Raw genomic sequence first — 11875 nt, forward strand, 5'->3', positions numbered from 1 at the left:
GCAAGGCCAAAGGAGCAGGGAGACCCTGAAATATAAACATGGCCAAAAGGATGCGGAGAGGGGGAGAAGGGACAGACTTTTAAGACAAGAGGAAAAAGGGCCAAATATTTATTTGTCCATAAAATAAGTCTCCATAGCAATGAAGAGCTTCACAATGTATTCTCAAAACAAGCCCAGCCATGCAGCATGCCGGCAGAGCTGCCAGAGGGGGATGCGACGCCTGCCCGGGCACCGTGTTCCCGGGGACGGCCGGTCTCGCACGAGGGACTGCCAGCCTCGCACGGAGGGATGCTCCTTGGGGGCACTGGGCAGCCCCAACCCATGCTCTGCGGGGGCAGTGGGGTTATTTCTGTGCCGGGGGGAGGTGGAGGGAGTAGGTGGGTGTTTTACAGCTGTGCCTTGTGTCAGGACATCCCAGGGTTTGGCAGGTGCGAGACGCACAAGCCTACGTGGGGTTAGGCAGGGAATGAAAAAAGGATGTGCTGTCCCAAAATGCTGGGAAGAGAAAGGGGCCGGGGGGTGGGATGAAACGCCAGCTGCTGCCCAAGGAGCGGGTGGATGCCGCCCGGTCTGGCAGCAGCCTTGGGCAAGCGGCGTGCAGTGGGACAGACCCCGACACGCCTGGTACGTGGCTCCGGGGTTATGGGGCACCTTGGATTCATTACCGAGCACACAGCATCTCCTGGGTGGGTGCCAGCAACAGCATCGTGTCCGTGTTTTACAGCTGGGGCAAGTCCTGCACGGACCACACAGGCAGCATATTGCCCGCCCAGGGAGGCGTAGGGGGTTCCCCACACCATCCCGCCCTAGAGGAGGGGAGCGATCGGAAGAGGCCTGATCCTGAGCCCTCGGCTCCGCGGGCAGCCCTGCCCCGGCCGCCTCACGCCTGCCGCTCTGCCGTGCGAACTTGGCTGCTGCCTCACCCCAAAATATCTCGGCAGCAGCACTGAGCACCTCTCCCGGAGCTCGTGCTTAGACAAATGTCACTGCAAATAATTTGGCTCCAACCCATGGGGACATAAATTCCATTATTTTGATGTCAGCTGCACAATTTGTTCCTGTAACAAGGTGTTTTAACCTCGCTTCATATTCATTGTTCTGCCCGCTTTGATTTTACTGTAAATGACTCAATTTGCTTTTGATGTGGTGCCAGTGCTCCATAAATCTTGTCACTCGCTGTAAGAAAGGAAAGAGCCCTCCCCACTCTGGTTTGCAGAGGGTGGCAGCGGGGGGACTACCAGGGTACTGGGAGGGTCCGTGCAGGGATCCTGCACCACCCGAAGCAAGATTCGGCTCCGAGCATCCATCTGATTTTTCCAGGCGGGGAAACACTCCGTAAGAGGGGAGAAGGTGGTGGGAAGGAGGAGTTGCGTTTCTCTTGAAAACCACGAGCTGTGAGCCAGCTTCATTCAGAGATTCACGGCTCCTTTGAGGACCCAGCCGGCACTTCAAGCTTGCAAGAAAACCCCAGACCAAGCGCGATTTGTGTGGTTTGAGGTTTCATCCTGAGCTGCTTTTAAGTGTTTCGGTTCCCAGCAACTCTTCCAGAGTGTGCTGGAGGTGAAAAGGGGCAATAAAACCACCCCCCACAAAACCCACACGTAACTGAACATTTCCAAGCCCGGCAGCACTCGGGGGACGGAACCTTAACCTTCCATTACCGCCATCACCCAAATTCCTCCTAACCCCAGCAGCAGTCAGATCAGATGCCCGTTTTCCAGCCAGTAATGCTGCTTGGGTTTTGTTCCTCATCTGCCTGAGTGTTTCTGCCTAAACTGCCCAGTAATGCAGGCCAGTGAATTTTGGAGGTATTACCTGCAGGACACTCTGTTCCCCAGAGCCCGCCTGCCCTGGAAGTGCGAGCCCCCTGCCTGCACCCGGCAGGGATTGAGGCACCGGCCCCAACGCTCACGCCAGGGTGAGGGTCGGACTCGTGACTGGGAGGAAGCCGTGGCCCTGCCGCCACCGAACAATCGGCGGAAAGGGGCCATGGCCTTGGCCACCATCCCGGGGATGGGGACGGCTGCCTGCCAGCGAGGGCAGGGACCATGCCGCCTCCACAGCAGACAGACCTGGTCCTGCCCCAGCTGCATTCCAGCCAGACACCTTCCCTGGTGCTGCCCTACACGCAGGAGCTCCTTCAAAGGGAAAGGCTGTAGCTCCTTCCCCAGGTCCTAGGAGTGCAGGAGCACAGGGAATTGGGATGGTGCCTGGTGCATGGTGCACAGTGTGCAGTGCCCAATGCCCGGTGTGGATGGTGTGGTACCTGGTGCAGTGTGCAGCGCCTGGTGTGCATGGCGTGGTGCGGTGTGGGGTGCACAGTGCCCAGTGTACATGGTGTGGTGCCCAGTGTGGGGTGCACGGTGCCCGGTGTGCATGGCGTGGTGCCCGGTGCATGCTGCACGGTGCACGGTGTGCAGTGCCCGATTCCCAGCGTGCATGGTGCGGTGCCCAGTGTGGGGTGCACAGTGCCCGGTGTGCATGGCATGGTGCGGTGTGGGATGCACAGTGCCCAGTGTACATGGTGTGGTTCCCAGTGTGGGGTGCACAGTGCCCGGTGTGCATGGCGTGGTGCGGTGTGGGGTGCACAGTGCCCAGTGTACATGGTGTGGTGCCCAGTGTGGGGTGCACAGTGCCCGGTGTGCATGGTGTGGTGCCCAGTGTGGGGTGCACGGTGCCCGGTGTGCATGGTGTGGTGCCCAGTGTGGGGTGCATGGTGCCCGGTGTGCATGGCATGGTGCCCGGTGCATGCTGCACGGTGCACGGTGTGCAGTGCCCGATTCCCAGCGTGCATGGTGCGGTGCCCAGTGTGGGGTGCACAGTGCCTGGTGTGCATGGCATGGTGCGGCGTGGGGTGCACAGTGCCCAGTGTAGATGGTGTGGTTCCCAGTGTGGGGTGCACAGTGCCCGGTGTGCATGGCGTGGTGCGGTGTGGGGTGCACAGTGCCCAGTGTACATGATGTGGTGCCCAGTGTGGGGTGCACAGTGCCTGGAGTGCATGGAGTGGTGCCCCGTGCATGCTGCATGGTGCACGGTGTGCAGTGCCCGATTCCCAGCGTGCATGGTGCGGTGCCCAGTGTGGGGTGCACAGTGTATAGTGCCCGGTGTGCACGGTGTGGTGCACAGTGCCTGGTGTGCATGGTGTGGTACATGATGCGTGGTGCCCAGTGCGCAGTGCCTAGTGCCCGCTGTGCATGGCGTGATGCCCAGTGCGTGGTGCACAGTGTGCAGGGTGTGCGTGGCACGGTGCCCGGCATGCCCGGCATGGTGCCCGGTGCGTGGTGCGCAGCATGCGAGGCACCGTGCAGGCGGTGTGGTGTGCAGCATGCAGCACGCTGACCTCTCACTGCCTCTGGCCCTGAGCGGGGGCCAGGAAGGGAAGTGCTGCCGGTCCCGCTGCTTTCATCGGAGATCTGGAGCGCCGAAGCCTGCCCAGATCCTAATCAGTGTGGGAAAGCAATGGCAGGGCCAGCTCTCGCCCTGGCCTGCTGGAGACGCCTTTTATTTTCATAAACTTTATCGCAGCCCGCAGCCCCTGATAAACCATCATAAATAAACGGAGGGGAGCGTGGCAGCCAGCCAGGGCTGCTCGCAGACGCACGTGCTCGCTGCCGCCCCGCTCCCCGGGGGGACACCCCGTCACACGCCAGCTTTCAAAGCCTTCTTTTTATTCGCCCGCCACCGCCCAGCATGGGGAAACCACATGGCCTCGCCGTTGGGGGACCAGCCGGGCAGCCAGCACCCGCCGGCAAATTCCTGCCCTGCCCCAGCCTCCCCCAGTGACCCTGGCCTGTTGCCAAGCTGGGGTCCTGCTCCCGGAGCTCAGCACGAGCCCTTGCGGGGCCACAGCAGCTCAGGATGTGGCTGGCCCCCAGCCCAAGGCTGGGGGAGGACAGTTTTGGGACGGTCGCATGCTCTCCAGGTGGCAAGAAGGGGGTTGTGTCCCGCCGGAGGGCTGATCCAGCAGCAGGTCTCAGTGCCTCCCCCAGGGCTTCTCTGTTACTGAATTTGACGATTGCTGGGGTTTGCCACAAATTAACAGGTTGGACTGCTTGCTTTTTTTTTTTTCCTTTCTTTTTTTCCTTTGCTAAAAAGTTTGGGTTTTGTTTAAAAAGGTTTACATTCTTCTGGGAGCATGGCAAAACAGGATCGGGGCCGGGGGGGGGGGGTGTTTTCACGCTCACTCCACAGACTGACAAAGACAAAAGTTAACCCTTTTCCATTTCTGTTTGGAGTTGCTGCAAGTGAAAGGCATCCCTGCCCAGGATGGCAGCTGCCCCGCAGCTCCCGCCGGTTGCCAGCCACAGGGTGCCTGGCTTTCCTGCAGCCTCATCTCCCCTTCTGCATCCTCCTCCCATCGCAGGCAGGGGCTGGGGGAAACACATTTGCTTGTGTTTCATTTTGCACCATCACTTATGGTAGCTAATTTTAAGCTGAACCTAACCCCAGCATTTGCAGAAAGCAACTTGCTGCAGTTGAGTACCAGGTTTTTGCTTCTACGCATGCCTTCCCTCGCTGCAGCAGGATGAGCTGCCTGGGACCAGTGCGGAAGGGTTTTGGTTACTGCTGGTTTATACCCTGCCTCGCTGCCATTTGTGAGGGAGGCTGTCCAGCTGGTGCTGACAGCTTCTGCTGTTAAACCGACTCGATTTAATACAGAAATGGCTCAGACCACAGCGCTGTGAATTAAGGGTACATAAATTGCATGCCACGTGACACGCGCCAGAGCTTTGGCCGAGTGCAGCTAGTCCAGTCCACTCCAGCCAAGATGCGATGGGTGCCCGTGGGTGACTGTCACCTGCGTTTGCCCAGGCACCGTGGGCTCCGTAGGGCTGCGTGGGAACCTCTTCTGTCTGCATTCGCCCTGTCAGCAGCATCTCTTGGGGCTCCCTCCACAGCTCCAGGGCTGCAGCAGAGGTGGCAGCAGGCAGCAACCTGGGGGGCATCTTCCCCTGCCCGCGTCCCTTCTCACAGGGGCATGCTGCAACACTCTCCCCCCGCCTTCACCCTCCTCCTGGCTTTTCATCCCATTTCTCCAGTTTACCACAATCCTTTTTCTGTCTGTGGCCCCAGCCTTGCATGGCATGCAAATGTAACAAACATGCTCTCTGTTTCTCCACGCTGGCCGTTAATGGGAGCGCTCAATAGAGGCTTTCCAGCCCCACAGTGAGCCATTGAGAGCTGCTCTCTCAACATCATCCCCGCGGCTCACTCCGCACCCATCCTGCAGCATCCTGCCTGGCCCTGCTCCCCCATCGCCCTACGGGCAGGGCAGGCAGAGCATCCCCTGCCTGCCCACAGCTCCCGTCCCGCAGCCACCACTACTCCTCGGGCTTGTTATACCCTGCCGCTGAAAGAAATTAACTTGGCCTGACGTGTCTCATTCTTGACAAAGCCATGTCAGATATTACTCATCTCTGCGTTAGCTTCCAGATGCTCACAAAACTGCCTCAGATTATTCACACCAGCGTCTTTCCGGGATGGGAAGTGCGATGGCTGGGCTGTAGCCCCCTGCTCCACAAGAAGGGTACTGTGGTTGCTGGTCTTGGGGTACCAAGAGAGCATCTTCCTGGTGCTCTCACAGGTAACCACTGATGGCTCTGAGATCCCAGCAGGGAGTTTGATCCTAGTTTGGTCATAAGATGGATCAGGCCCAGCCAGTCTGAAAACACTAAACACACCGTGTAACTGTTTATAGTGAAAAATATTGAGGGGTTGTTTCTCTTACTTCCACACTACTTTTGCCTCTGATAAAGAGGCACATTGTGGAGGGACTGAACCCTCCACTATTATAAATGAGAACTACTTTATTTTCCAGGCTCACCAGAAGTTTGCAAAGACAAACACACTGACTTGCTGCAACTGTTTCCACTCTTGGAAGAACATCCCCTTCTGTCAACAGGAAAGCTTTCCTGTTGGATGTTCCAGTTATGCTCCGTTTAATCTTTCAGGCGAGGATCTCTATATGCTCTGCTCTTCCTTGTGTAATATCTTGGCTCTGGGTCTCGGCTCTGTTGAAAGTGAAGGAGCCTGAGGGCTCTTGGGGGCTTGGAGGATTGGGCCCATGGGACACCAGTGGAAAACATCCAAAGTGAAGACTATATAAGACTCCTTAGGAGGGACACTCCAAGGACGCTGGCTTCTCACTCAGGAGTTCTCCTGGGGAGCTGGGCAGCATGGGGTGCTGGTGCCCCTTGCAGTGATGGTGCACACCGAGGTTGTGTCCGCAGCATGAGCCACCTCTGTGTCCCCACCCTGGCTCCTGAAGGACTTGGGCTCCTTCTGGGGGACTCCAGTCATGAGACAAGCTGAGGCCCATCTCTGGTGTCCTGCCTGTCCAAGAGCCTCCAGGGACACTCCAAAGAGACATGGCATTGGTCGCATGACCAAGGAGCGTCCTTGAACTTGCCTCCCTGGGGTTTTATTCTTCAAGGTGCTGGCAATGAGAAAACCCTCTCCGTGCCCTTCCCCCACCTCAAAGCATCCTTTATAAAAATAAAGTGCCCAAAATAGCCCTAGACAGTGCTTGACATTTGCCAGACAGCTGCTCTCAAGAGTGCTACAAAGGTTATGGATTGCTCTCTGCTTCCCTCCTCCTCCCACCCCACCGCCGCCCGCGTGAACCTTGGAGCAGGGCCAGGTTTCATGGGAGTCTCGTGGTTTGAAAAAGCCAGCTTTGAGAGGGAGCCGGGATGCAGGGATGTGTTTGTGGGTTGCTGCCTCCCGTCCTGGCTGGGCAGCTCAGAGCAGAGCTGGGGTGACCTCTGCAAGGGGAGCTGCAAACTCTTGCGTTAGCTCTGCCCACGCCTGGAGCTGGCAGGATGCTGCTGCAGAAGCCCGGAGGCTGCGGTGCAGGGCTGTCCCCACCTGTGAGGCATTGGGCACCTTTGCTTGGTCTCCCAGGTGTCTGAAAGCACAGGCAGAGGGGCTGCCCCATGGTGTGCACCTCACCCTGTGCAGCCAGGAATGGGGTCACACCTGGCTCCAGGGTCACAACCAGACCTAACGGGTCCCCAACAAACGCATGGTCAGCCCGAGGGGGGCAGGAGGCCAGTGGTGCCTGGGAAAGTCATGACTCGAAGGAAGACCTGGGAGTCATCTTGGGTCAAAGTCCCAGCTCAGGCGTAAGGAGTCATGCAGCCTGGGGAAGGAGCAAACAAGGTGGGAGAGCTGCAAGGATGCGGTCACCAGTGCTGGAATCAGCACCTCGAGAAGGATGTGGGGACATGGTGAGAGGCCAAAGGAAGGGCCTGGCCAGGCGAGCCTTGCGATGAGAGGCAAAAGGGACTCAGGTTAGCACAGAGAAGGTTGAAAGGAAATTTAAACACCTGCAAGAGTCGAGGGACCTTCCTTCTGAGGTGGAACTGGTCCTGTGTAGCCTGGCAGGTTTATCGTCTTTCTTGGGAGCATCCAAGAAGAGTTGCAGCTGGGGACAGGACACTATCTGTGATCTGAAGGGGATCTGAAATTGCACAGAAAGTTCTCTTCCTGTGGAGCTTGGCTGGTGCATCTCGTACTTGGACAAGGTCTCGGTATGGAGCAGGAAGAACCCCCCTTCTGTGGGGCCAGCATTTTATACAGTGAACAGAGAGTCACAATCTGGGCCTGAGAAGCGAAAGCTAAAGGCACAGACTTTTAAATTAAATACATTGAGAAATACTTGAAATCCATGATCTTAATCAAAATGAGAAGTCAGCAGCAGCAAGGCATGACCCAGTTGTTTTATCTAGTAACCAAATAAATATATACATGTATTTTAAGCAAAAGTGTCAATGGCCTTTAAATAGGAAAAAACATGCACGCAGGAAGGAAATTTATTACTTAGGACAGAATGGGGTCTTTGAAATGTTAAATGCAGTAAAAATTGTTTTAAACTATACAAGTTAGGAATAGAGGCCTCAAAGAGCATCTAAGTCCCTGCAACTTCACCAGGCTCATGCTGTGCTGAACTAGAGGCAAGGAGGCAACCAGCTGGCAGGGAAAAGAGCAGGATCACAGTCAGCCCCATCCATGACCTCACCAAGTCTGGGAGATATCAAATATTGGGAGGTCTTCAGGTGTAGGTTTGTTTCCCCTTATCACAACTGTGGGGCTCGCTCCTGTGCAGAACAGGGTTGTCCCTGCTCCCTGTGCAGCCCTCAGGACTCTGCTGTGGCTGAGATGAGGATGGGGGGATGCTAGAGAAGCCATACAAGGGAGTTGGTGGCTCTGGCAGAGATGAGCAGCCCAGAGGAGCCTCACAGCCAATCTGGTTTGCTTGGCTTTTTTTTTTGGCTTTTTTCCCCTCACTTTTATGTTTACGCAAATTAAGGTTTCCAAGGAAGTGCCAGTACCGGCTGAGGCCGTGCTGCCAGTTTTCTGTGGGATCTGTCTTGTTTCCTGGGACCTGAGACTATTTTAAGGACTCTTCAGATCTCCAAGAAAAGTCACTTTTAAGATGTTTTTCCATGCCTGTTTCTCCAGCCTGCACACTGATTTGTCCCTGCAATTTCACCCAATGACTTTGATGTCTAGGAGTCTGACACGCTCACCTCTGAAGCATTTCCCATCACATGTCTGGCTGTTTATACCTTCGAGGCACGCAGCCACCCTTTTCTGTTTAAGGACTGTCTTGACCACATCAGTAGAGTGAGAATTTCTAAAAATAGATGAACTGGCAAACTTCACAATCTGGAAAATGACATGCTTTTGAAATCTGTGGAAAAGAATGGATTCCTTAAAGTATAGTTTACAAATACTGATTTCATTATTTATGGTAGCTGTAAAGCACGGTGCATTCGGAAAACATCGTCCCATTGAAGAAGTGTGTTACTCATTACGACGGCTTTAGTGTTCCAGCATGTTCCTCAACTGAAATTTAGCCAAGAGAACAAGCTGGGGGCATACATGGGGGCAGCGTGGGGGGAAGCTGCTTCTTATTTTGTGTTGGAAAGGGGTGATGAATAGGAGAAAGGGGACTTAGGGGGACCACAGGAGCCTCTGCTAGAGTCTCCTGTGGCACCAGAGGAAGAAGCAATGCAAAGAAACTAAAAAGTAGCAAATTTACACTGCAATGAGAAGGGAATAGCTTTTCACACAGTGAACACTCAGCCCAAGACACGCAGTGGGCTGAGGATGGAGCTGGATATCAAAGCAGTGGGACGCTCCTCTGGCTGAGGGACTGGGGACCAAAGGTTAGGCACAAACCCCATGAGTTTTGGAAAGAAACACCCATGTGTGAAGCACCTAGAGGATCTCAGATGGGTCGTTTTCCTCCTCACTTGCTCCTGTCTGTGTGGGCGAGCTGGTGGCTATAGCTGGGAAAGCTGCTCCTGGCCTGGAGCCCACTTTGGCTTTGGTGCATCCCAGCACAGGGGGGCAGCCCTGGAGGGTCAAACCCAAGGGCTTTTAGGAATGAGCCTCTCCACTGCTCCATGCCCACAGCTGGGTCCAGCACACACAGCACGCAGGGGACCACGAAGCATTTCCCTGGGTTTAAGACAGTTCCTCTGGGTTCAGGCACACTCAGCACCCTCTCCTCCCGGCTCTCCCCAGTACGCTGAAAATTTCATACCGTACTTTACTGTTCTTCCTTCAATATTTTGCTCAAGTGTGGCAATCTCTGACATTTCTTTTCCTCACACACCATCCTAAGCAAAGACTACCTCTCCTCCAAGTCTTTTGAAAAGCACCCAGTTTGCCCAGGAATCTTTCGCAGGATCCCAGGATTTAAGTTGCTCTGGGATCATTGTTTTTCCTCTGCCACTATGTTGTCCCTCACCCACTCCACTTTTTTTAAAGTTACTGGTAGCCAAGGGAACATGCTCCTTTTTCTGCCAGCTGTCCTGGTCTTATTGTTTCTTTTAAAAGATTTATTGCATCATTGCTCTCTGCTTCTCTCACTATTTCCACTAGTGTATTTGTAGACGCGGGTAAGTATTGCAAGACTGCCTGCACCTGTTCCTCCGAGTCCTCCTTCTCCTCTGCATCTTGCCCTTCTGCGAAACCGTCCTGCAGGAATTCCTCACCCAGGCTTGTGTTTCACCCTCGAGCCGTACCTTCGGAGCTTTGAGACCATGCTCTGAAGTCTTGGCACTGCAGAAGCAAGAGGTTTCTCAGGAATGTTCTCTAAGGATTTGGGGTCTGCTTCAACTGTTACAGCCATGTATAGATGTATGGGGATACATACATACATATATACATACACATATATATATATACTGGGGAAATTTCTGACATCCCAGCACAATCGCAAGCGATTGGGGGGGGTAACTTCTCGGCATTGAGGGTGGTGTTTGCACAGTGGTGGCTGGAATGGGGATCTTCAGGACTTTTCCTGTTCCTCCTTCAATACGTGTGCACTGGGAGGTGCATGAACATGCACAGTGCTCCGCTGTACAGCTGAGAGGAGGCTGTTCCTCCCACGTGGCGAGAAAATCCTTGCCATTAGATCAAACCCACCCTAAAATTTTACCAGCTGTGTCCTCAGCTGCTGCCTCCCATGGTCAGTGTGGCTGGGTGCCTGTCTGCCCTTGGCTCTCACCTAGCTGATCACACAAGGGGGCACAGACCGTCATTCAACACAGCAACACGCTCAGATATCCAACCCGTGAGACTCAGCAATGCATTGGACAGGTCTGAAACCCACTGTGAGCACCAGCACCCAACCAGACTCCCGTCGGCGGCAGCAGATCAGCAGGGAGTTTGCACACATTTGGGTCCCGTCCCCAGGTTGCTCTTGGCTCATCACCCTGGAGCTGGGAGCTGTCCAGGGAGCTAAGCAGCACTCCTGAAGCAAGGAGTTAATGCCGTGCTGTAATTATTTGCTCTCTGATGTATTTATAACTTTTACATCTATCTGACATTTTATGGCCGGGCAACATTACAAGGGACAACTGCTTTCCATTACTCACTGCCATGAACCCTCATTCATGGCTTTTTCACCTCCCTGTGACATCATGTTTGCACGGCACAGGGGGGGCCCAGTGCTGGCCCCCACCGGCACAACCCAGGATGCCCCAGGAGCTGAGCAAACAGATTGCCACTGCGCAGAGATGGACCTCACCTCCAGCCAGCCCCTGGGTGAAGGACTGTCGCTTTTCCAGGATGGATTGTAGGTATTGCTTTTCTGGCAGCAACCTCCCCTTAAAGGTGACAATAAATCCCATCCCAAAGTGGCCCACTGCTGGAGCAGTCCTATGTGAGGCTGCACAGAAAAAGGAAAAGAAAAATGATGGGGGGGGGAGCAAAAGCACCTTCTGTGGCCCATTTGTGAGAAAGAGATGACCAGAGTTAAAATTTCCATGGAGGGGGAATACGCACAGCTCCCTGAAGCAGGAGCCTCACATGGCACCCCCCTGCCTGCCCTCCCTTGCACGTGGCCCTGCAGCCGCCCCGGCTTTGGTGTCAGCCACTGAATTGGCATCCTCGTCCCATGCCTCAGCTGACACGGGGACAGCGAGGACTTTGCACCATCTGGGCATGGGGAAAACATGACCAAGGGACAAATGTCACCCGTATGCTGATGGCACCAGACCCAGAGCACACAGACAGCTCCTCCAGCAGCCCTGGCACAGCTGTGGAGGGGAGGTAAGAGCACGCTGACTGACCGCCAACAGCTTCTGGCACCAACCCTCCCTCCTTTCTCCTCCTGACCGAAATTTTCCAGCCCACGGATACCACTGTCTCACTTCAATTGCACCCTGCAGAGCGCTGGAGCAGGAGTTCCTGCTCTGCTTCCAGGCAGTGTGACCCCAAAGCCAGACCCGTATGCCTCTTGTGTGCAACCTTGCCCTTGCATGCTCCAAGCCTATAGAAGGTTTTACAGGGGCAGCTGCACACCACATGAAGGTGTCCCTGGGGATCAGTGACTCCCTGGGCTCAGAGAAGCCGGGCC

This window comes from Pelecanus crispus, chromosome 9 (genome assembly GCF_030463565.1).
Source record: "Pelecanus crispus isolate bPelCri1 chromosome 9, bPelCri1.pri, whole genome shotgun sequence".
Taxonomy (NCBI): Eukaryota; Metazoa; Chordata; class Aves; order Pelecaniformes; family Pelecanidae; genus Pelecanus; species Pelecanus crispus.